The sequence below is a fragment of the Nannospalax galili genome, unplaced genomic scaffold (genome assembly GCF_000622305.1).
Source record: "Nannospalax galili isolate Female #2095 unplaced genomic scaffold, S.galili_v1.0 scaffold188, whole genome shotgun sequence".
Taxonomy (NCBI): domain Eukaryota; kingdom Metazoa; phylum Chordata; class Mammalia; order Rodentia; family Spalacidae; genus Nannospalax; species Nannospalax galili.
The window spans coordinates 4,598,229-4,621,327 of NW_008360325.1; the positions used below are offsets into that span (position 1 = coordinate 4,598,229).

The 23,099-nt window shown below is 48.4% G+C and overlaps 1 protein-coding gene across 2 annotated transcripts in view; it reads right to left on the reverse strand.

The window, feature by feature from the left end:
• The window catches only part of Eml1 (EMAP like 1), a 188,418-nt gene that overhangs the window by 160,176 nt on the left and 5,143 nt on the right, over nucleotides 1-23,099 (reverse strand). The window lies entirely within an intron of this gene.

Genomic DNA, 23,099 nt, shown 5'->3' on the forward strand with positions numbered 1-23,099 from the left:
CCTCACTACAGGCTGTCTTCTCCTCCAGGAAACATGGCCTGTAGCAAGAAACGAAGCCCTCATGTCCAGAATCTGCCTCCAACTCGTTGAACCTCCTTGCATGGCTGAGATGGGTGTGGTGGTGGGGACCAGCGTCCTCCTGGCATCTCTCCTGCCCTGACAACCAGCCCATCACCACCCAAGCTTGCAGTGGTGGAGAGAGAGAGAGAGAGAGAGAGAGAGAGAGAGAGAGAGGCTAAAGAATGCAGTGTCTGTGGTAAAATCATTCAAGACAGCCGTGCAGTGAACCTCACTCAGCTCTAGGAACTTATCACAGAGATCAGAACGATGTGACGCCGACTTGCTCTTCTTAGCGCTTCTGGGTGTTTCTTCAGTTGTCCCAAGGATTCCACTTTGTGTGCTGCTAGGGTCTGGCTCTACCCCTTGCCATCAGACCTCCCTTCTGGGTGCCAACAGTGTTCTAGTGCATAAAGCTTCTGGATCTTTCATTTCTGGCTTCTAGCCAGAAGTGATCTTGTTGTGCTGCTGTGAGCACTGTTACCCTTGAAGAAATGCATGTGTGTGCATGTGTGTGTGTGTGTTTGCGTGTGTATGTGTACAACACACATTCTTCCTAGTTTCCCCCCACACACACCCCACATGACCCACTGTCGAGACATTAAGCATACACACTCAGAAGCGTCATCAGCCTGAGTTCGTGCTCTGGTTTGGATACAGACTGTGTCCTCAAAGGTTCATGTCCTCAGTGTAGTGATGTAGAGGGGAAAGGGCCTGATGGAAGGTCTCCGGGACTCTTCCTGAGAATGGAAAATGGTAGCTCTCAAGGATACTGTTAATTCCTAAGACAGTTGTTGTAAATTCTTTTTTTTAATTATTTTTAAAAATTTTATATGTATGAGTGTTTTGCCTACATGTATGTAAGTGCACCTACCTGTGTTGTGAAATGCCCAGAAGAGGATTATTGAATCTCCTGGAACAGATGGTTGTTAGCTGCCATGTGGGTGCTGGGAATCAAACCTGGGTCCTTGGCAAGAGCAACCAGTTCTCTTAAGCAGTGAGCCATCTCTCCAGTCCCAGGATTGTTAAAAAAAAGAAAAAAGCTGCCAGGAGTGGTGTCATAGTCTTTAATCCCAGCACTCGTCATGAGGCAGAGACAGGTGGACCTCTGTGAGTTCAAGGCCAGCCTGGTCTACATAGTGAGTTCCAGGACAGCTGAAGCTACCTGGTTCCCTTTTGTTATTTTCTGAAAACAAACTGACCTAGTAAAGATTTGACCCAATCCAATTTATCTACATACTTAGTGTTCTTACTCGATCTTTTGTTATTAATAGTGAAATCCTTTATAATAATAACTATAATGACAGCAAAAACCAAAACCAAAGAGAAGCCTGGCTACTCCCCACCTTCTTTCTCCTCTCTCTCTCTCTCTCTCTCTCTCTCTCTCTCTCTTCTCATATGAGTTCTGAACTCACATGGCAAGACCGCCGTTGTGATGCCCTTTGCCATGAAGACTTCGCCAGAGACAAACAGAAACAGGTACCCATTACCCTTGAACCTGTAGAACTGGGAGCCCAACAAGCCTCTTTATGAAGTTACTGTCCCAGTGTACCCCAGGTCTTTTTTAAAATTTTTATTTATTTTTATTTTATGTGCATGTATCGCCTGCATGTAGGTAAGTGCACCTGTGTCCTGCAATGCCCAAGGAGGTCAGAAGAGGCTGTCAGATCCCCAGGGACTGGAGTTGTTAGCTGCCATGTGGGTGCTGGGATTCGAACCTGGGTCTTCTGCAAGAACAACCAGTGTTCTTAACCACTGAGCCATCTCTCCAGCCCCCCCCCAGGTCTTTTGTTACAGTTACAGAAAATGGACAGAGAGTATTTAAACACAGAGGGCAACCTTCCATAACAGTGTTAACAGTGGACAGTCTTCCAGCAACGCATGTGAGTTCCGGTTGCTCCATGCCTTTACCAACATCTGCTGTTGTCATTTATGCAAAGACTACAGACAAGAAAAACTATGCTCATATCGGAGCCCCAGCCATGTTTGCCTTGGGTCAGGGTGATTAGCACAGGACAAGGGGCTTTGGCTGCCATGAAATTCTTTTCATATCTGTAACCTAGACTTTTTAAAATAAATTTTGATTTATTCCTTGAGGATTTCCTACAGGTATACAATGTGTTTTTGAATCATATTCATCCTCCATCCCCCCTGCCAAGACCTCTCTCCTATCACATCCCCTTCCATTTTTATGTCCTCCTCTTTCTTTTCTATAGTTTACTGCGTCCAGTTAGTGCTACCCATATGCAAATGGTTGTAGAACCATCCACTGGAGCCTGGGCAACACCCCTGGAAAAAACTGACTCTCCCTCCCCTGGCAGCCATCAACTGTCCAAAGCTCTTGAGTTAGGGATGATGTGGGGCCCCATGACCCTCTCCCCCATCAGTGCTGGACTGTTGACTGGCTAAGGTCTCCTGTAGGTCTTGACCAGTCAACTGTTGAGCCAGACAGCTTCACTTTGCTAAAAGACATGAATCTGTCCACTTAAAATTTGAGCTCTCCTGCATGCATGTTACACTACAATTTTTTTTAAGTTTATGAGATAAATAAATTTAGAAAGATCCAGCCATACAAATGCTATTGTTATCTCTGTGAGACAGAAAGAAGCTGGAAGTCAAGGTCACTGTCTGGGGCAGGGCTCACTTTTGGAGCCGATTAATATCAAGTCCCCGACCTGTCTGTCCCACACGATCAGCCACAGAGCCCCTCCGTTCTTCCATGCCTTTCTCTAATTGTCAATGGTTTTTCAGCCCATCACCTCACAGGCTGATCTGTGTGCTGGACTCTGTGACCTTCACATTTCATGCTATTTTGCCCCAAATTCTAACCTGGTAGAGATCATTCCCAGGACTCATTCTGTGACTTCTCTACCACTGCCTCACCTAAGCTAGCTGTGACCTATGAATGTGGTTAAGTGTGCCTCCTATCAAATCCTCCACACAAACTCCAGGCAGCTTGGCTCTGCTGGTGGGAGGCCAGCCAATCCTGCTGACACCCAGAAATCACTCCTGGCCCCTTTGCCACCTACCACTCTGCCCACTTGCCTTCTTCTATTACTCAAAATTATGAAGTCTGTCAAGACCCAGCTGTCCAACAAATTCTAATAGAACACCTACTTCTGGAATGCCTACACCTACTTTGGGAACACTTGTGTTAGTGGCCTTAGAGGCAGGTAAAACTAAGTTGAACTTGAAGGAAAAAGGAGCAGGTGTTCAAATCTCTACTATTTCAGTGCTGCAAAACTCTGCCCAAATGACTCAGCTTCTCTGAGCCTGTTTCCTCATCTGCAAAATGGAGTTCATAATGGTGCCTCCTAAGGATGAAGGGAGGATTTAGTGAGTTAATGTTTGCAAAAGCTCTTTGATGAGGGTCAGGAGGTGTGGGGGAGGGAGCACTCTCTACAAATCTTGCTTTATGCTAATGGTCTATTGGGCCTTCTGGCTCTGTCTATGGTCCCTTATTGTCTTTCTCCCTGCTTTCCTGGATTCTCCCCAAGGGCCGGGTCTTGATTGTTTCTATGGTAGCAGAGGGCAAAACCCACACAGGAGGTTCTCAAATGAGACCGTGGTGTTCAAACTCCAGCTTTACACGGATTGACTGAACACAGGGATGGGGCTGAATCCTGGTTGCCCAGCAATGAGATAAGACCAGTGAACTACACACCAAGGTCTGTCTGAACCAAGAGAAGGGCACCCTTACACCAAGACTAACGCTGGTGCATCTCACAGCTCCCAGGTTTCCTTCAAGGCCACTCAGGTAGAACAAGCGTGTTGCTTGCTATAAACAGCCTCATGGAGAAGGGACTGGATAATAGTGTAAGTTAATGACATGGCATAGAGTTAGCAGAAAGTGGAAAGTCACTTCCTCCAACAGACTTTCAAACAGCCTTCTCAGCGATTCTGACAGAAGGGGACAGCTCTCTGTATAAAGCCACCTTGTTTCACTCCAGGTTTGACAGTCCTTGGGAGCAGGAATTCTGAACATAGTAGAGAACTGAGCAGCATGCGGCTGTGCCTGTAAGGGCCGGAATCAGGGCGGATCCCAAGTGCAGGGACCGTAGCTGCTTGCATTTTCTTTTCTCCCTTAACCGTCTGCAGGAGTCCTCCTTCTCATACTCATTTGGAAGTCTGGTTTTTTTCCCCAGTGGAGTGAGCCTGGCCCCACGGCCCTTGATCCATGCACACAGACGGTATTTGAAGACAGCTCCTGTGAGCCCTGCTATAGACATGGAAGATCAAGGCTGGACTGCCTCAAGTGACAGGTCTGGAGACCATGGCTGCACCTGCAAACATGGTGCTTATGCTGTGCCACCACCCAACGTGCTGCTCATCAGTACAGCCCTTCCCTCCCTGGGTCCGGCCTAGTTGTGTGTACTGTTCCAGATTCCTCTCCGGCTTCTGGGGAGGGTGGAATGAAAGGACAGGTGAAGTGCCCACACCAAGCGTGGATAGTAGCAAAGGTGTTGAAGTCACACTGTAAACATATGAAGATCAGAAACCTGCTGCCCACAGCTCCTGTAGAACCACTGGGGTCAGTGAAACCCAGGAAAGTGGGCAGGAGGTGGAAGGCCCAACTGAGGATGGCCAAGCTTGAGCCATAGACTACAACCGTAGCAGACAGTATGCAACACTGTACCCTGCTCTGACACTTCTAAGGCGTGTGGAGCCTGCTTCAAGGAAGATAGAACAGAGGGAAAGGTCCCAAAGCTGACCTCTCTGCCTGCCCCTGGCATTAGGGAAAACGTACTACTCCCCCACCCTGTTCCCATTAGAATCTGGATCCCACCAGGACCCCAGACCCGCTGCTGGTTCCTCGGTACCCAGCCACCTACACCTGAGCAGCTCTAGTTTGGAGAATATGTGAATCACTCAGCTGGGTGGCAGCTGTTACCTGACTCTGTAAGGTCAAATGGCTTTCGACATCCAGGATGCCCTGCACCTCATCAAGTTCAGGCCTGTTCTGACCCCAACAGCCCCCTCCAGACCAGCCAACATCCATCACCGTCAGTGAAGCCATAACCGAGGAAGTCCCAGTGGCTTCACAAACCAGAGTCCAGGGTTAACTTGTATCCCTCAAGTCCATTGTGATGGAGGAGGGAGGGAGCGAGGGATGTGTGCTTCACAAGAAGTCCTTGTGAGCAAGCCTTCTGTCGCCTGGGGCTAAAAATCACTCAGCCCCCTTAGCCTCTCCCAGAGACTACGAGTATGGAATGCATAATTGATGATCAGCCTATGCATATTCATGAGCTCATTGCCTTCCAAGGCCAGTTGCTACTGTGAAGACTCATTGCATGTGGGTGTGACCAGCTCAGGGCTGGTCTCCAGTCTTGAACATCCTTAATGGGCTCCAAAATTCACTTTGAAGAAAATGCTCCCAACTGTGCCTGCCTGGGCTTAAAATATGGGAGATCCAAAGAATGACACCTCCACTGTGAGGAGCCCCTTGACCTCCTCCCCCAGGCTGCCTAAACTGGGACTCAAGGGCAACATTTCAAGGGACACAGAAGCAGGACATCTCTCCCAAAGCAAACCCTGTGATGATGGGTGGAATTCAATGCTCCCCATGGCGACAGAACCCAGGAATAAACCCTGCTCAGCCTCCGATAACATGGCAGCCAGGGGCAAAGTCCCTTTGGCAGGTCACTGGCCTTAGTCTTTCTATCTGTGAACTGGAAAGGAGTCCTGTCCAGATGATCCTGGCTGTTTAAGCTCCTGTGAGCCTGGAGTGAGTCTTCTTCTCCATGCCTATTGACTGATGCCAGAGTTTAAAAGGGGGATTTTTCTCTTTCTTAGTGGCCCAGAAAATGTATGTGTCTCATAGGCTCTGAAGGAATACAGTGATAAGACACCATTTGCTATATGCATACTGCATGCCAGGCACTGTGCCTGATGCTTCTGCATAAGCACAGCAGTGAGCACTGGGTTGACTCCATCAGGGCTCAGCAAAATGAGGTTCCTTCTTTTGTGTGTGTCTGTGTGTGTTCCTATATGTGTTTGTGAGTGTGTGTGTGTTGTGTTACATATTTGTGTGGGTGTGTGCATGTGTGTTGAGGCCAGAGGTAGACTTCAGGTAAATTCCTTGATCATTTTCCATTTGTGTTTTGAGATGGGGGTCTCTCACTAAACCTGGAGCTCACTGATTGGCTCTGCTGGCCAACCAGCTCCAGTAATCCACTTCTATCCTCCCACCCCCTTCCCACCCCTCAGCCCTGGGCCTACAGAAGCTCACCAGGCTTTTGCAGGATGGTGGGGATCATAACATAGGTTCCAATGTTTGCTGGGTAAGCACTTAACTGACTGAGCATCTCCCCAGGCCCAAGCTTCCTTCCTTGTCCTAGGAAGCGTTGCCCCCCATGCATTGCTCTTTCTTTGGTAGAAAAATATCCGCAAACCGCTTAAGTCCACATTTTATTCAGGAAGCTTCATGGTCTTGGAAGCATCAGTGCCAGTTTACTTTGGATGTGGGGGTGAGGAACCCTAAAAGTTTTCCTAGGCTAGTCACAACCCAATTAAAACACTACTCATGAAACCCAAGACAGTGATTCATGGAGCGCTCCATCTGGCGGTTCTCACAGCTCACATGTGACTCAATTTTGAGTGTGCTTATTAAATCCTAACAGCCCACTTCCCCATTCCAGTAAAAAGACGTTTTTGAAGCCTTGCTGCCTGTTGAGGATGTGTGAGGATCTTCATTGTGTATACATGTGTGTATTTGTGTGCATCTATACCGTAGGGCACACTGATCCGTGAGGGTCTTGGATGTGTGAACGAGGCTGGGTTTGTTTTTTTTTTTAATTTTATTTTTTATTTTTATTTTATGTGTACGAGTGTATTGCCTGCATGTAAGTGAGTGCACTCATGCAGATGTCAGAAAGGGGCTTCGGATTCCCCCGGAACTGGAGTTAAGGACGGTTTGTAGTCGCCATGTGGGTGCTAGGAATCGAACCCGGGTCCTCTGCAAGAGCAGTCAGTGCTCTTAACCGCTGAGCCATCTCTCCAGCCCACGGCTGGTTTTATTGACATGTGCTCTCCCCACAGTCCATGGCTTGGTTCAATGGTCCAGAGTCACTACTGTGAAAACCTTTAGAGTTCCTGTGTGTTCATTTTGCTCATGCAGTAAGTCTGAGTATAAGTGTATGTGCCTACACATCCATGTGAGCACAAGTACACATGGGCCTGTTGTACATTAGCAACGTCTGTGTCTGTCCTGGGGTGCAGACCCTGGTGGGGCTGTGAGAGAGTGACCGTGAGAGAGGACAATACAGTATACATGAAAGTGTCCAGTGGGCGCCAAAGAGATGGCTCAGCATATAGAGATCCTTGCTGCCAAGCTATCTGAGCTCAATCCCCAGGAAAGAATCAACTCCCATAAGTCGTCTTCTGAACTTCACACATGCATCATGGCATGCCCGTGTACATACACACACCACAGACTCACACACACACAAATTAATTAAATTTAAAATGCAACAAAAAATGTTAAACAAAGGTGTCCAACAGCGCTGGAAATAGAAGGTCTCCAACCTTGGGACCACACAGGGGACCCTGAGATCCAGATTCTATAGGTCTGGATGGGACTCCAGAATGTCTTTTTTTTAAAGATAGGGTTTAACTATGCTGCCCAGGCTGGCCTGGAACTCCTGAGCTTTAAGGATCCTTCTGCTTCATCCTCTTAGTAACTGGGGCATTAGATGCACACCATACCTGGAATGTGACATTTGAATAAGCCCCCTGAACCAGTCACCTCTGACAGCCACCATAGCTAACAATCACTGGTCAGAGGCTTCAGATTTTGCCTGGGGGGTGGAGGGGTGGGGGTGTGGGCATATGAGGCAGACATTCTTTAAGATGTGCTTGGAACTTCACACCACTCTATACCTCATGCCCATCCACTCTGTGATGTCATATTCCCATTCTCCCCAAGGGTAATAGCCCACCAAGGACACGATGGCAGTGATGAGTTGTTAACCACAGGGAAGCCCAGCCACAGGCCTCCTTCATCCTCTGCCTGGGCCTCCAGCCAGGCAATGACTCACAGTGGGGCTGGACGGAGTGGCCTTTTCTGCTAGCCTTCTATCTCCCACATCCTTGCATCAGGGCCAGTTCAGGGCTGCCAGCCTATGACTTCTCTATCTGTGTGTTCCTACTGCCTGACCCTTCCCTGCATAGACCCCTCAGATCACATGCAATTAGCACTGGTTGGTGCCCCCAGCCCCTGACTGAGGGTGCCACTCCCGGCAGCATAAGCAAGGGCCTTCAGTATACCTATCTAGGACCCATATATGCTGACTGGCTTCTTGGGACCCTGAAATGTACCCACCACAATTCCACTCCCTCATTCCATTTTTCTGGAAGCCATCCCAGGTTTAAGATGTCCCTTGGAGAACCCCCTCACTGGCTAGGTGACAGGCAGCAGGGCAAAAGGCAAGGATGTGGGCGCCACACTCACTTGCCAGGGATAACTGGGCAGGTGAATGGTACGCTCTGAGCCTCCATATCCTCATCAGTATAATATCCCTGTGCTGTGCTGTGGCCCAGACCTGGACCAGTGTGGTCAGGACAGAGCTCTTCACCACCTCCATCAAGCTACACCTCCTTCTCATCTTCTGTTTGGTCCTCACAGGTGGCCAGACGTGATCCTGCTTCCTTACCCTGCCCCTTGGGAGGCCGTCAATGGAGTGGCCAGTCAGTGTGTGACCGTAGCACCTACTGTGTGCCAGGCATTGTGCCAGCTCTATTCTGAAGCCTAACACCACAAGAGAGAAACAAGGATGCTACAAACGAGAAGATGAGGACCTGAGAACACACAGCCCGTGGAACCAAGATGGGACCCTGGGGCCTTCAGTGACTGTGCCTGCTGTAGAGACATCTTGCCCAGCAAGATGCCCTGAGTTGCTGTGTGCTTCTGGGATACTCTAGCGGCCCATGGCTGCCTCTCTCTGTTTCATTTCCCTGGGCTCCCAACACAGGCAGGTGGCTGGGATCCCAGTGCCAGCCTTTTTACATTATTCATGCCTCCCTCGGCTGCCAGCAGGGACCTGGCCCAGAGGCCTGGTTTTGCCAGGAAAGATAAGGCACCAACACCTGACTTGGCTTCTGTGCTCCCACCCATTCTGAAAGGTTCTTTCACAAAGGCCTGTTGTTCCTGGCCCTGCACAGGAAGCCCTCCTCAGGAAAGGAAGATAAACCATTAGTGGGATTGCCTCTGGTTAGGTTTACAGTTTTTTGTTTTTTGTTTTTCCTGAGGCCACCTTTCCCCTCCTGCAATGTGGTACAGGCTTACAGGCAGCTGCCTACTGGCTCAGGGAGCACTTGGGCTTGAGGAAACCCCTCCCATATACTGGGCTTCATACTCATGGCCTGGAGACGTCTGTGGAACACTTTCCAGGGTCAATATTACACATCCCAAGTGATGAGTGGGGAAACTGAGGCAGGTGAGGCGGAGCAGCTACTCAGATCACACAACGGGCAGACAAATCTGCCAGTGCTGTCTGCCCATGCTGGGGTGCCAAGTTGAGTCATTTGTCCTCAAAACAAGACTTGGAAAGAGTGAGTTCATGCACTCATACCCTGCCTGCCCACGCCTCTGTCCTGAACACAGCAAAACAGAACTCGAGAGCACAGAACAAAAACGCAAGCTGTCAAAGAGAGCCCGAGGCAGGGTCACTCTGCAGCCACTGCCTCCCCGTCCTTCCTCCAGTATGGGAAGCTGGGCAGGCCCCACCTAGAAGTCTGACAGAGGCCCCAGGGCCCCCAAGGACTCTAGCCCAGGGTCACACATGCCATCATGGCATGGCAGGAGGCAGGGGTGGGGGAGGTTGCCCCCAGGATGGGGGATGGGAACTCTGCCAAGCTGATGACACTGTTGTCTGCCACAGGCTATAGTGACGTCATGTCTCCGGGGGTGGCACTTGGGAATGCCTGGACACCAGCAGAGCACAGCCATGTCCTGTGAATTCCCACCCCCAGTGAAACCATCAACTGCAGCTCCCCCTACCGTTTTACAAATCAGGCCACTGAGGCCCAGAGAAAGGGAGGTCCCAATGTGGCAGTGGCAGTGGCAGAATTAAGGTAGAGGGGTTCTTACTGAAAGATCACTGGTTTTTGTTCCTCCCACCCTCTACCCCCAGCAGCCCTCCGGCTGAACCCTCAGGTGGGCCTCCACGGACTAGCCTTGAAACAATCACACCCTGAAAGCCTCCATTTCCTTGGCTAGTGGTAGTAGAAATTACCCCAGCTGGTGGGGTTGTGCACTTGCAAAGGGTCTTACGAGAGGCTCTCTAAACACTTCCCAAAGGGCCTTGAAGGAATAGTAATTAGAAGCATCCAGTATAACAAGACTGTCCCTATCTGCATCTACAGTGTGCCAGGTGCTGGGGAGAGAGGGGACTCAGACACTGATCCTCAACGACCACCATCTGGTGGGGGACATGTAGACATGGAGTGACAGAGGCTCTTAGAGGCTGTCACCATCCACAGGAGGCCCCTCCCTACCAGGAAAGGAGAAATGGGGAGCAAAGAAGAGCTATCCTGGGGATGATTCTACGCTCCAGGAAGAGAGGTGTGCACTGGCAAGGGCCAGGAGGTGTGGGCCGTCTCTGAGGCTCTTTCACCCTCCTGTACTTAAAAGTGTCACAGGCTGGACGTGGTGGCACATGCTGTACTTTAATCCCAGTATTCAGGTGGCACACGCTGTACTTTAATCCCAATAGAGTCCAGCCTGGTCTACATAGCAAGTGCCAGGCCAGCTGTGGCTACAAGGGAGACCCTGTCTCAAAAAGACCAAAAATAAATAAATAAATAAATAAAATCCCAGCACTCCAGAGTCAGAGGCAGGCAGATCTCTGTGAAGTAGAGACCAATCTGTTCTACACAGCGAGTTCCAGGCCAGTGGTGGCTATAAAGAGACCCTACCTCAAAAAGACAAATAAATAAATAAATAAATAAATAAATAAAAGACTAGTATCAGGAGCTCAGAGCCCTTGAGTTGAGCTGAGGTGGGAACATCCCTTGGAGCAACAGTGCATGCGTGTGTGCGTGCGTGCATGCGTGTGTCCATGGCCAACTCTCAGGGGAGGAGGTGTCAGTGTTTCGAACCTTCATAGGCCCCTCTCCGTGTGTACAGTGCCCACTTTGAGAATTTCCCTGCTTCCATCTCAGCATTATCCTGACACAGCCTCCATGTAAAAGAAGGGAAGCTGAAGGTTAACCGTGTGGAGTTACCTATCCACAAATAACAGACCTGGGAAGCAAAGCCAGAGCTGTCTTCTCTCTTGGTGTCGCCTGCCTTTCAGCTTCCTGAAGCAGGACTCTCATCACCACACATCAGGGTTTGTCTCCTTAGTCCCCATCACTGCACAGCAAGGTTCATCTCCTTAGTTAGGCTTAACTATTTTAAAATACTGCTGTTTTACAATGTGGAGTGGGTTTTTTTGTTTTGGTCTGGTTTGGTTTGGCTTTTGGTTTTCATTTGGGTTTTTTTTTAATTTAATTTTAATTTTTTGAGCGAGGGTCTCCCTGTAGCCCCAGCTGGACTGGAACTATGTAAACCAGGCTGGGCTCGATCTCACAGAGATCTGCCTGCCTCTGCCTCCTGAGTGCCGGAACTAAAGGCATGAGCTACCATGCCTGGCTACAACATATATTTTTTAATGTTAAATTTATTATTATTGTTATTATTATGTGGGCACATGCTAACATGAATATACCATGGCATGCATGTGGAGGTCAGAGGATGACTTTCAAAAATCAGTTCTTTCCTTCCACAGTGGGTTCTTATGCAGCAAGCATCCTTACTTACCCACTGACCCATCTGACCGGCCCTAAAATATGTATTTTTGTATATGTGTTCATATGTGTATCCACATATATGTGGAGTCCATGTTGGGTGGGGGTCCTCCTCAATCGTTCTCCACCCCCTCCCCTTTTTGAGACAGGGTCTCTCGCTGAACCTGGCACTAGGCTGGTTCCACTGATTCCCATTGTTTCTACCATCCGGTGCTGGGATTACAGGTTTGGTCTCCATGCCCAGCTGTCACATAGGTGCAGGGGGCCCACACTCAGGACAGCAAGGTCTTTGTCGACTGAACCGTCTCCTCAACCCCTAAAATGTGTAGCTCTTAATTTACTTTTTTGCTTTATAAGTGCTTTGCTTGCATGTATGCTAGTGCACCTGTGTCCCCTGAAACTGGAGTTTCATATGGTTGTGAGTTGCCATGTGGGTGCTGGGAACAGAACCCAGGTTCTCTGCAAGAGCAGTCAGTGCTCTTAACCACTGAGCCATCTCTCCAGCCCCATAAAATGTGTGTTTTTTAAAGGTCACAGCTGCTGCCCTTCCTGGAATCAGGCCCCTGTATCCTCTCCTAGAGACCCTGTTTTCTCAGGACTGTAAATCAGCTTCTCTAAAGAGGGCCTGGGGGTTGGGGAAGGCAGGGACAATAGCCTTTGACAAGCTGTCGTTCACCAGCCAACTGGGGCTCAGTTCTGGAAGCCAGAGGGGGGCACCTTGTGGCCTCTCCCAACGCACCTCCAGCCAATAGTAGCTCAAGCTCTGCTTCCGCACTAAGGGGACCCAGACACTTCCTGTGTCAAGGGTCCAACCTTGCAGGGAAGTGCTGGAGTAGCAGCATGGAAGGGAAGAGTCTTTAGTGGCCAATAAAAAGCAGTATTGAGATTCTGTGTTCCCTCTGTGTGTCTGTGGAGTGTTTGTTCCAAGACCCCTGGGGATACCAGACCCCCAAATCTCTCCCATGAAACAGGAACATATTTGTAAAGAATGCTGCTTGGACTTCCATTCAGTGTAAATCATTTCTAGGTTGCTTGTAATACCAAATACAATGTAAACAGTATCTAACCTGGTATACAGTTATTCAGGATGACAACAAGGTGCCCCTACATGTTCACTGCAGATACAGCTATTGTGGGCCTGACTGCACAGTCCCCCATGCCAAGATAAGCTGAGGCTGCAAACCTGAGACCCATGAAGTCAGAGGCCCTTGTGCTTCTCCTAACACAGAGCAATCACTGCTATTTATCTGAAATTGCTTTAGATATAGAGTCATGCTGTGTTGTCCAGTCTGGCCTTGAATTCCAGGGCTCAAATGAATCTCCTGCTCCAGTCTCCTGAGTAGCTGGGACTACCAGGCTCATCGTCCAGCATCCCATGAATTCCTTGGTTCCTTTTTTTTCCTTGTTTTTTTGATACAGGTGTTACTATGTATCCTTGGTTGGCTTGGAACTGGCTATGCAGATCAGGCTGGCCTTGAACACACAGAGATCCATCTGCCTCTGCCTTTTGAGTGTTGGGACAAAAGGCCTAGGCCATCATGCCAGGCCTAATTTCTTGGTTCTTCATTCAACAAAGCTTTCCTGAGCCAGACACCAAAGTCTAAGTGGGCTGGAAGACCAGTGAGTCCCAACATTCAATGACCACACAGTACAGCAAATTATATCAGGATCCAGCCTTCATAGAAGGATTAAGTGTTTCTAGGGTTAGAGAGATGGCTCAGTGGATAAAGCACTTCCCACCCAAGCAGGAGGACCCAAGTTCAGATCCCCAGAACCCGCTCAAATGCCAGGCAGGGGTAGCAGCCTGCCTGTAATCCCAGCACTAGGAAGGAAGAAATGGGAACTCTCTGGAGCAAGCTGGCGAACTAGACCATGTGTGTAGATGAGCTCTGGGTTCAGAAGAGAGACCCTGACTCAATGGATAAGGTATTGAGGAAGACTCTGGACTTCAACTCCAGTCCTCTACATAACATAGGTGCATGTACACCTGCACCCACACATACACATGCAAAAAATGTATTCCTAAATCCAGAAACATCCCCTTAAGTGTTCAGAGAAGAGCCTGCGGGACAGTGCTGAAGTATGGGAAGGTGCAGGGTGTGAGGTATGTCCAGGTGAGTATGCCCTTCCAGCTACAGGGGAGAGTGGGGGCAGAGGTGCTGGAAGGGAAGGAACAAGGCGGGTCTGGGCTAATGCTGCTGCCCTAGGGGCAAAGCCACCTAGGGAAGGACATGAGCCCTTCTAGCCGTTTCCATGGTTCCCTGGTGGAAGCCCCAGGAGGCTGCAAGTTCTCTGAGAAACCCTGTGTTAGTGTCTGTACTGGGCTGAGCTGTGGCACCCAGGGAAACCAGGTCCTAATCTCTGATTCTGGAAAGGTGACTCTGTGAGGGGAAAGATCAAGTGTTAAAACCTCAAGGTAGAGATGATCCTGTCAGGTCCTCACAAATGTCCTCACCAGGTAGAGCCAGGATTGCCCGGGAAAGGAGAGGCACAGAGACCCGCTGGAGCTGTGAGATGCATGGAAGAATCCCCTCTGAGGAAGCCCATCCCTGTGACACTTGGATTTGGGTCCAGTGATTCTAAGGGAAAACCTCAGCCTTCAGAACCGTGAGAAGATTAATTTCTGTTGTTTTAAACCACCACGTTTGTGGTAGTCTATCACAGCCGTTCCAGGAAACTGATACAGGGCCACAGCCAATCTGTGCAGGAGCAAGAGGCATGGGAGGCAGTGAGGGGGCAGACTGGCTCTGGGGACTGAATCCCCGCACCCCCCAACTCCCACGGGGTGTGGCATAGCTGGGTCATTTGTCTCAGGCTCTGTGAGGCCCCTGGTGTCTACATCAGTGTTCCCTATGGAATAAGGCTGGCATAGAAGTAGATGATATCTGTGTGCCTTGGCGGGGGGGTGGGGGTGAAGCAGAGCTTCTGGGGACTTCTATGTAAAAGCACCCTAGTTGCTCTCCCCAAATCCCCCTCTCCCGCTATGACTTTAAGCGCATGCATTATCTGATTCATTTGTAGCAACCACCTGCTAAGACATTGCACTTACTATGTTTCTTGTCAATGTGATAAAAATATCCAGCAGAAGCAGCTTAAGGGAGGAAGGATTTACTTGGGTTCCCTGTTTTAGAGGGTACGCACAGTCCCTCACAGTGAGGGAGGCAACAGTGGGAGCAGTTTGTGGCTGTGACAGAAAGGGCATGAAGTGGTTTCCTCACATCTTGGTGGATTTAGGAAGCAGAGCTCTAGCCAGAAGCCCTCAAGGCGGCCTCCAGCAACCCACCTCCTCCTGCTAGCCCCACATCCTAAAGGATCTATAACCTCCCAAACAGTACTGCCAGCTGGAGACCAAGTGTTCAGACACATGAGCCTGGGGGGAGGGGCATTTCACAATCCAACCATAAAGACAGCATCATCCTCATCTTGCAAGTAACAAGATAAGGGTCTGGAAGGGTTATGATTATACAGTGCTAGGTGGCAGAACTTGAGGGCCAATGTAATCCCGTTCCTCAGGTCTGCCCTCCTTCTCCCCTGGGGCCCTGGACAGGACAGAACCTGGCACTCAGCCTGCTGCAATATCCATACACATCCAATCCAGAGCAAGGAGTCCCCCACTGGGTATCGCCTGCCTTTCATCTGAATAGACCCAAGTGAATACCCAGGGGCCGTCAGGACCTGTCCTTGCCTCCCCCACAGCGGTTCTGTTCCCTTAAGCTTCCTAATAAGGTTTTTGTTCTCAGGTAGATTGGGTTCTACTTTGACAGCCTGATTATAGTCCATCACCTCGGCCTTGCTCAGGTTACCGCTACACAATCAGCCTGACCATCAGCACCTTCACCAAGCCACAGTTGCCCCAACATGGAACACAGTGACCCCAGCCTCACAGGAGGATGCTCCTGGTTGCAGAGCCTGCCATTGACCAGCCCAAGTATGGCGAAGCCACTGCAGCAAGTTCAATGATGGCCAAACAATTCATTAAAAGGACATACAAACGCCTCTTGTCAAATGTGTGTGTGCGGAGTTCAGAGGCCAACTTTTAGGAGTCAGTTCTCTCCTACCGTGGGTTCTAGGGATCAAACTTGGGTCATCAAGCTTGTATAGCAAGTGCTTTTACCTGCTAAGCCATTTCTCCAGCCCCCTGACACAGTCATTTTACTTCCAAACATGTAGCCAAAGGAAATTGAAATGTAGGTTCACACAGAATCTGTACACAGGGGTCATCAGTTTCCTTCCTAACAGTCAAAAAGGAGGAATTTCCCAGTGTTCATCGGTCAATGATTAGATGGAAAACACATGATAGATCCACACAACGGAACTTGCACAGGATAAGAGGGAATGACAGGCTGACTCTGACTGCCAAGGTGAACTTGGAAATATTACCCTGGAGATCACAGCACACCTGGCTGACTGCATATGAGCTGTCCAGAGAGGGCAAATCCAAGGAAATGGGAAGTAGATTCGAGGCTACCTGGAGCTGGGAGGAGGGGAAATGTGTGAATGCTAGAGGCTGTGGGATGCCTTGGGGTGACAAGATGCTCTGAAAGGGGTTGAGTGGATGGTCACAGAACTCATTGACAACACCAACTGCTGAGTGAGCAAGTTAGAAGGGAGAATGTTTGTTTGTTTGTTTGTTTGTTTGTTTGAGATAAGGACTCATGTATTCCAGACTGGTCTCAAATATGATATGTAGCAGACCTTGAACTTGAACTTCTGACCTTGACCTTGAACTTCTGACCATTCTCCCTCTACCTCCTGAGTGCTAGGATTACAGACATAAGCCATGCACTACATCAAGTTTTAAGCCATGCTGAGAATGGAGCCCAGGGCCTCAAGCATGCCAGGCAGGCATTTTACCAACTGAGCTACATCCCCAGCCATAAGTGGGGGGACTCAGGACTCTCCCCATAGAACCTACATAGTGGGTGTCCCTGGCCATCCCTTTTGCTTCCCAAGTGGCCTCGGAGGACCCTGAGCACAGCTACCTTGGCTGGCTGGCTGCCCCATGTTCCTATATTCTCTGACAGGCAGGCCTGGAGCTGCAGACAGGAGTTGTCAGGGCAGGGCCAGCCCTATGACCTGTTCCCCTTCTGCTCGGGGTGAGGCTGAGACCACCCTGATAGACTGGCCAGGGTAGGGAGCCCTGACTGCAGTCTCTCCTCCTTCAGCCTGATGGGGAGTGCGGACACACACAACCTCGTGGCCTTTATACTTGGTGGCCCTAGAGGCCCTTGTCTACAGCATCTCATCATTCCTGGCTTGTTCCTTTCTCAATAAATGCAGCAAATTTCAGGAAGAAAAGAAAGAGGATAAAAGTACACAGGGAACGTGTTTTTTGGTTTTGTGGGATAGGGTCCACCTCCCTGAGCCTTGGCATAGAAGTGATAAACAGATTCAAACGGGGTGTCCTCAGGTCCCCTGGCCCATGAGCCATGGCCTTTCTCCACTGTCTAAAAAGCACAGGTCACCCCTCAGAAGATAGCTTGTCCTCCCTACAGACCCCTCTGCTTTTAAGTCACAGCTGATGTTCCCCAAATGCCCTCTGTGATACTGGTGCTCTGGATGCCTTAACCCTGACCAGGACTCAGACTCTCAGATTGTGGCTGGGACAGTTCAGTATGCTCAGAATTCTGAACATTTCCAGGAGAGGTAAGACCCTTAGCATTGTGTGTGTGTGTGTGTGTGTGTGTGTGTGTGTGTGTGTACGTGTATGTGTGTGTGTGTGTGTTGCATGTATATGAGCTTGCAGGTACACAGGCATGCAACAGCTAGAGCAGAATATTGGTATCTTCCTCTATCCCTTCCTAGTGTGCTGGGACAGGCTCTCTCACTGAACTAAAAGCTCATCATTTCTGCCAGCCTGGCCAGTCAGTCGGATTTCAGGGTCCTCCTGTCTCTGCACTTCCAGTATTGAGCTTACAGGCATATGTGGCCATATCGAGCCTTTTATGTGAGTGCTGGGGATTTGAACTCACATCCTCATGCTTGCACAGCAAGTACTATTATTGAACCACCGCCCCAGTCTGGCAAACTGTATTTTTTTTTAACTAGGTCTTCTCTTGTTATAAGAACCAATGTGTGTTGTGCTCGGTCCTCTGTCGGGCTTCAAACTTTTATTTATAAACTTTTATTTAAGTTTCTTCAGCTATACATATATACTATCAGAAGAGTGTTAGGATGGTTGATTGGCTGGTTGGTTGGTGACAGATTGTGCCATAAACCAGTGCAGTGTGTCTACCCATACAGAGACCGCCCCTCGAGCATTTAAAATCCTTCCCCAGTACTTTCTATCATCATTTCCTTATCAATTCACTGGGACACACTGATTAGTCTGCTCTGGGCCTCACCGGCCCCACTCTCTGTTTTGTGCCTTAGCAAATAGAACATCAAAACAGACTTTTGGGGCTGGAAGATGGCTCAGTCAGTAAAGTGCTTGCTAAGAAGACGTAAGCTCAGATACCCAGAACCCACTTAAAAAGCCCAGGGTAGCAGTGTGCACCTGTAATCCCAGCACTAGGGAGGCAGAGACAGGAGGAATGCTGGGGCTCCAGGGTTGGCCATCCCTGAGCAGGTGGGCCTGGGCTGTATAAGAAAGGTAGCTGAGGGCCTGGAGAGATGGCTCCGTGGTTAAGAGCACTGACTGCTCTTGAAAGAGGACCCGGCTTCGATTCCCAGCACCCACGTGGCGGCTATGAACCATCCTTAACTCCAGTTCCAGGGAACTCCAAAGCCCTCTTCTGACCTCTGCAGCATTGCACGACACAGGTGCACTCACATACATGCAGGCAACACACTCATACACATAAAATAAAAATAGTAAAATAAAAAGAAAGGTAGCTGAGCAAGCCAGAGGGAGCAAGCCAGAAAGCAGCTTCCTGCCCCCAGGCTCCTGCCTTGAGTTCCTGCCCTGGTTTCCCTTGATGATGGGCTGTATCATGTAAGATGGAATAAACCCCTTCTTCTCTGTGCTGCTTTTGGTCACGGTATTTATCACGGCAACAGAATGCAAACTAGAAGCCTCACTAAGGTTATGTTCCTTTATCCAAGCTCTTCCCTGCCCTCTCCCTGCTACCTGCCCCACCTCTAGTAACTGCCACACTGCTCTCCACTTCTGTGGATCAGTTCTTTCAGATTCCACACGCAAGTGAGATCATGCAGCATCTGTCTTTAGGTGCCTGACTAATGTCATTTAACACAATAACATCTCCCATTCCATCCACATTGTCACAGATGGCTGACTTCCCTTCTTTATGGCTGACTAGCATTCCATTACAATATCCTACATTTTCTTTATCTATTCATCCACCAATGGACATGTGTTTGGGGCAAGATTTTCTTTTTTAGGAAGATCTCAAAAGCACAAATAGACCACTGGGATTATATCCAACAAATGAGTTTTTGCAGAGCAAAGGGAACAATCCAGAGAGCAAGAAGACCACCCACAGGATGAGAAAAAAAATACTTGCAAAGTACAATCTGCCCACTGAATCCTTGGCTTCTGTATCTATGGATTCAACCAACCGAGGGTCAAGATATCTGAAGCAAAATAGTGTGATGACAGGCGCTCTGCAGTTAGGCCGAGGAAGGTTTCATCTGACTGGACATGTACAGACTATTTTCTTGTCATTTCCCCCAGCCAACCCAGTGTGACAGCTATTTCCATAGGCTTTACACAGTGGTAGGTAGTGTAAATCATCTAGAGATTATGTAAATTATGCAGGGGGATGTGTAAGTTATATGCAAATACTGCATCATTTTATACAGCAACCTGAGCATACTCAGACCTTGGTATCTCAGGGGTCATGGAGGGCTCCCCAAAAGAGAATCATATACGTCTCACAAAGGGTTAATATACAGAACACAAAAGAAATACAAGGGACTACAGAGACAGCTCAGTGGTTAAGAGCATCTGCTGCTCTTGCAAAGGACCAGAGTTTAGTTTCCATGACTCACATCAGGCAGCTCACAACTACATGTAACTCTAACTCAGGGGATACAATGCCTTCTTCTGGCCTCTCACACATACACTTGCACAGACAAACATACACATAAATAAATTCTCTTTTAAAAATAAAGAAATTCAAGTCAAGTATGGTGCTTCGTGCCTACAATCCCAGTCCTGGGAAGTTGAAGCAAAAGGAGCATTGTGATTTGGAGGCCAGCCTGGGCTACATAGTGAGTTCAGACCCACCTGGGTTACAGTATGAGACCTTGTCTCACAAAAAAAGGGAAGGACTTGAAAGATGTCTTGGCAATTGAGAGCACACACTGCTCTTGAGAACACCGAGTTCAGTCCCCAGCATCCACACTGGGCATCTCACAACTGCCGTATTCTACTTCCACAGGATCCGATGCTCTGTTCTGGGTCTGTGGGCACCCGCACACATGTGCACATACCCACACAGACATACACCCATGCACATAAATATTTTTTAATTTTAAAAAGAAAAGAAGAAACTCAAATGCCTCAATGTTTAAGAGCCAAATAATTCCATTCAAAATGAGCAAGACTTGAAGCAGCATTTCTCAAAAGAAGACATACAAATGGCTAGTGGCCGACAGGTGTATGAAAACATGCTCAGCACCAGTAATCATCAGGGAAAGGAAAAATAAAACCACAGTGAACTATTACCTCACACCTGTTATCAAAGGCTAGTATCAAAAAGATAAGGCAAGATGGCTTTGCAGGAAAAGCTCTTTCCAGGCAGCCCTGATGACCTGAGTTCAACCCCCAGAACCCGCATGAAGGTTGGAGGGGAGAATCACCTGCACAAAGTTGTCCTCTGACCTCCACACAGGCACTTGGGCATGCATGCCCACACACATACACAATAACAACAACAACAAAAAAAAAGATTAAAGGAAAGCATTGGCTAGGATGCTAGGAAAGAGGAACCCTTAACTCACAGCTGGTAGGAATGTAAACTAGTTCAGCCACTATGGAAATCAGCATGGAGCATTGAAAAAAAAAAAAACTAAAAATAAACCTACCATATGATCCAGCCATCCCACTACTAGGTACGTACCCAAAGTAAATAGAATCAGTATGTGGAGGGACACCTGCACCCTGTGTCACAGCAGCACTGTCACAACAGCCAAGAAGTGGAAACATTCTAACTGTCCATCAACAGATGAATGGGGATGTGTATGCTTTTAAGTGCAAATTCATGTCTGTGGGAAGGAAAATTGGCTTGAAACATTTAGCCCCTTGATTTGTAATTTGCATATTTAAAATCACACAAGGCACATTTTGAAAGTCTTCTGACTGCAGGGTATACAATGCGCTCTGAAAGTTTTATAATTAAAGTGGATTGCTGTAGAGTTACACAAAATGTTCAAGTGGGGGAAAGTCAATAGAGGATGCATGTTACTAGAGTCCGCTCAGAGAGCCTACCCACCATCTTGCTTTCATACAAGACATACAACTTGCTTTAGTCAATGAGATACCAGTCACAGTGATATCCATCACTTCCTGTAGAACCATTTAGTTGGCCATGCTGGTGTTCCTGCCTCTGTCTTCCCCTTGTGCAATGACTGGGGGAATATGGGTCCGTATAGAACTGTCACAACATACAGTGCTGAGCACCTGTCCTGCCCAGACCAGACTGTAAATGACAGTGTATGAATGAGAAACACCTTCACTGTGAACCACTGCAATCTGTATTTCCACAGCAAACCAAACCCATCCTAACTTCCAGTACCATCAGAAAAAAAAAAAAAAAAAAACCCTCAAAGAGGCTGTTCTGATAAATGCCAATGCTTAAAAGAAAAATGCAAAGTGAGAAAGTTTGAGGTACAACCTGGATGACCACTGATATGTTTAATTTGCCTCCGCAAACAGTTTCTGCATCCTATTTTAACTGTATAATATCAAGAAAATTCTATGTATTTGCAAATGCTAACAGTTTTGTTTCTCTTAAAAATATGATGAAGGGGAGCTGGAGAGACAGCTCAGTGTGTAAGAGCAGTTTATGACTCCTGCAGAGGACCTGAGTTCAGTTCCCAGCACCTACATCTGTAACTCCACACAAACATCTATAACTCCAGTTCCAGGGGATCTGATGCTCTTTTCTGGCTTCTGAGAGCATTGTATGCTTATGATACACATGTAGACATGCAGGCAAACATTCATAGACATAAAATAAAAATAAATAGAACTGGGGCACATGCCTTTAATCCCAGAACTTGGGAGGCAGAGGCAGGCAGATCTCTGTGAGTTCAAGGGCAGCCTGGTCTACATAGTGAGTTCCAGGCCAGCTGGGGCTACAGGGAGACCCTGTCTCAAAAAAAGGCCAATAAATAAATAATAAAAGTAAATAAATTTTTAGAGGTATGATAAATGGGGGCTAGCAAGGTGGCTCAGCAGATAAGGGTGCTTGCTACCAGTCCGATAACCAAAATTCAGTCTTCAGACTGCACATGGTGGATGGAGCGAACTGACTCCCCCAAGTTGTCCTCTGACCACTACACATGCAAGAACACACAAACACAGAAAATACAAAACATATAATAAATAAAGTAATAAAACTTCTTGTTGTCTCAACGACACTCAATTCAAACTGATTCAATATTTTCAAAGAACAAAAGTAGGTCACTTTGTTTCCCAAATTGAACTCCTGACGGCTTCCTGTGTTCTGTCCCTGTATTTTTTGCTGTAAATAGGAGCGTCCTCATGGGCACTTGAGACACTACAGCAGGACTCTTAACAATGAGAACCCATTCATTCACTGCTTGGAGTTCAGGTGCATGCATGAATGCAGTGCTGAGCAAGTCGGAGAGCCCAGCTGCTGTCCAAACACTGGACATATGTACACAGTCATGTGTGGCTATCCTGTGGGATTCAGGGCCAGAAACTGTCTGGAAAGAAAATAAATAACCTCCTTGCATGCAGAAAGGGAGGGAGGCCTGTCCCTGGACACACAGCAACAAGAACTCTAGTCGTATCTGGACACCCCAACACCTGGGTGTTCCTGCAGGCGGCATCGGGTGGGGGACAGGCCAGCTGGCACTATTCAACGCTGTTGATCAACAAGAGGACAAGGGTGTAGGGCTCCCTGGGGATGCAAATCTGAGGGAATGGTCTCTGGAGAAAGCAATTCCCCTACCTATATCTAGCTTTGAACAGGAGAAAAGAAGAGGAGGATGTTTAGTACAATGCTGGACACTATGTCGTCAGAACAGCCTGAGCACCAGCCCACCGTACCATTGCGGATTGACTCTGAGTTGATCTCTCTCTCTCTCTCTCTCTCTCTCTCTCT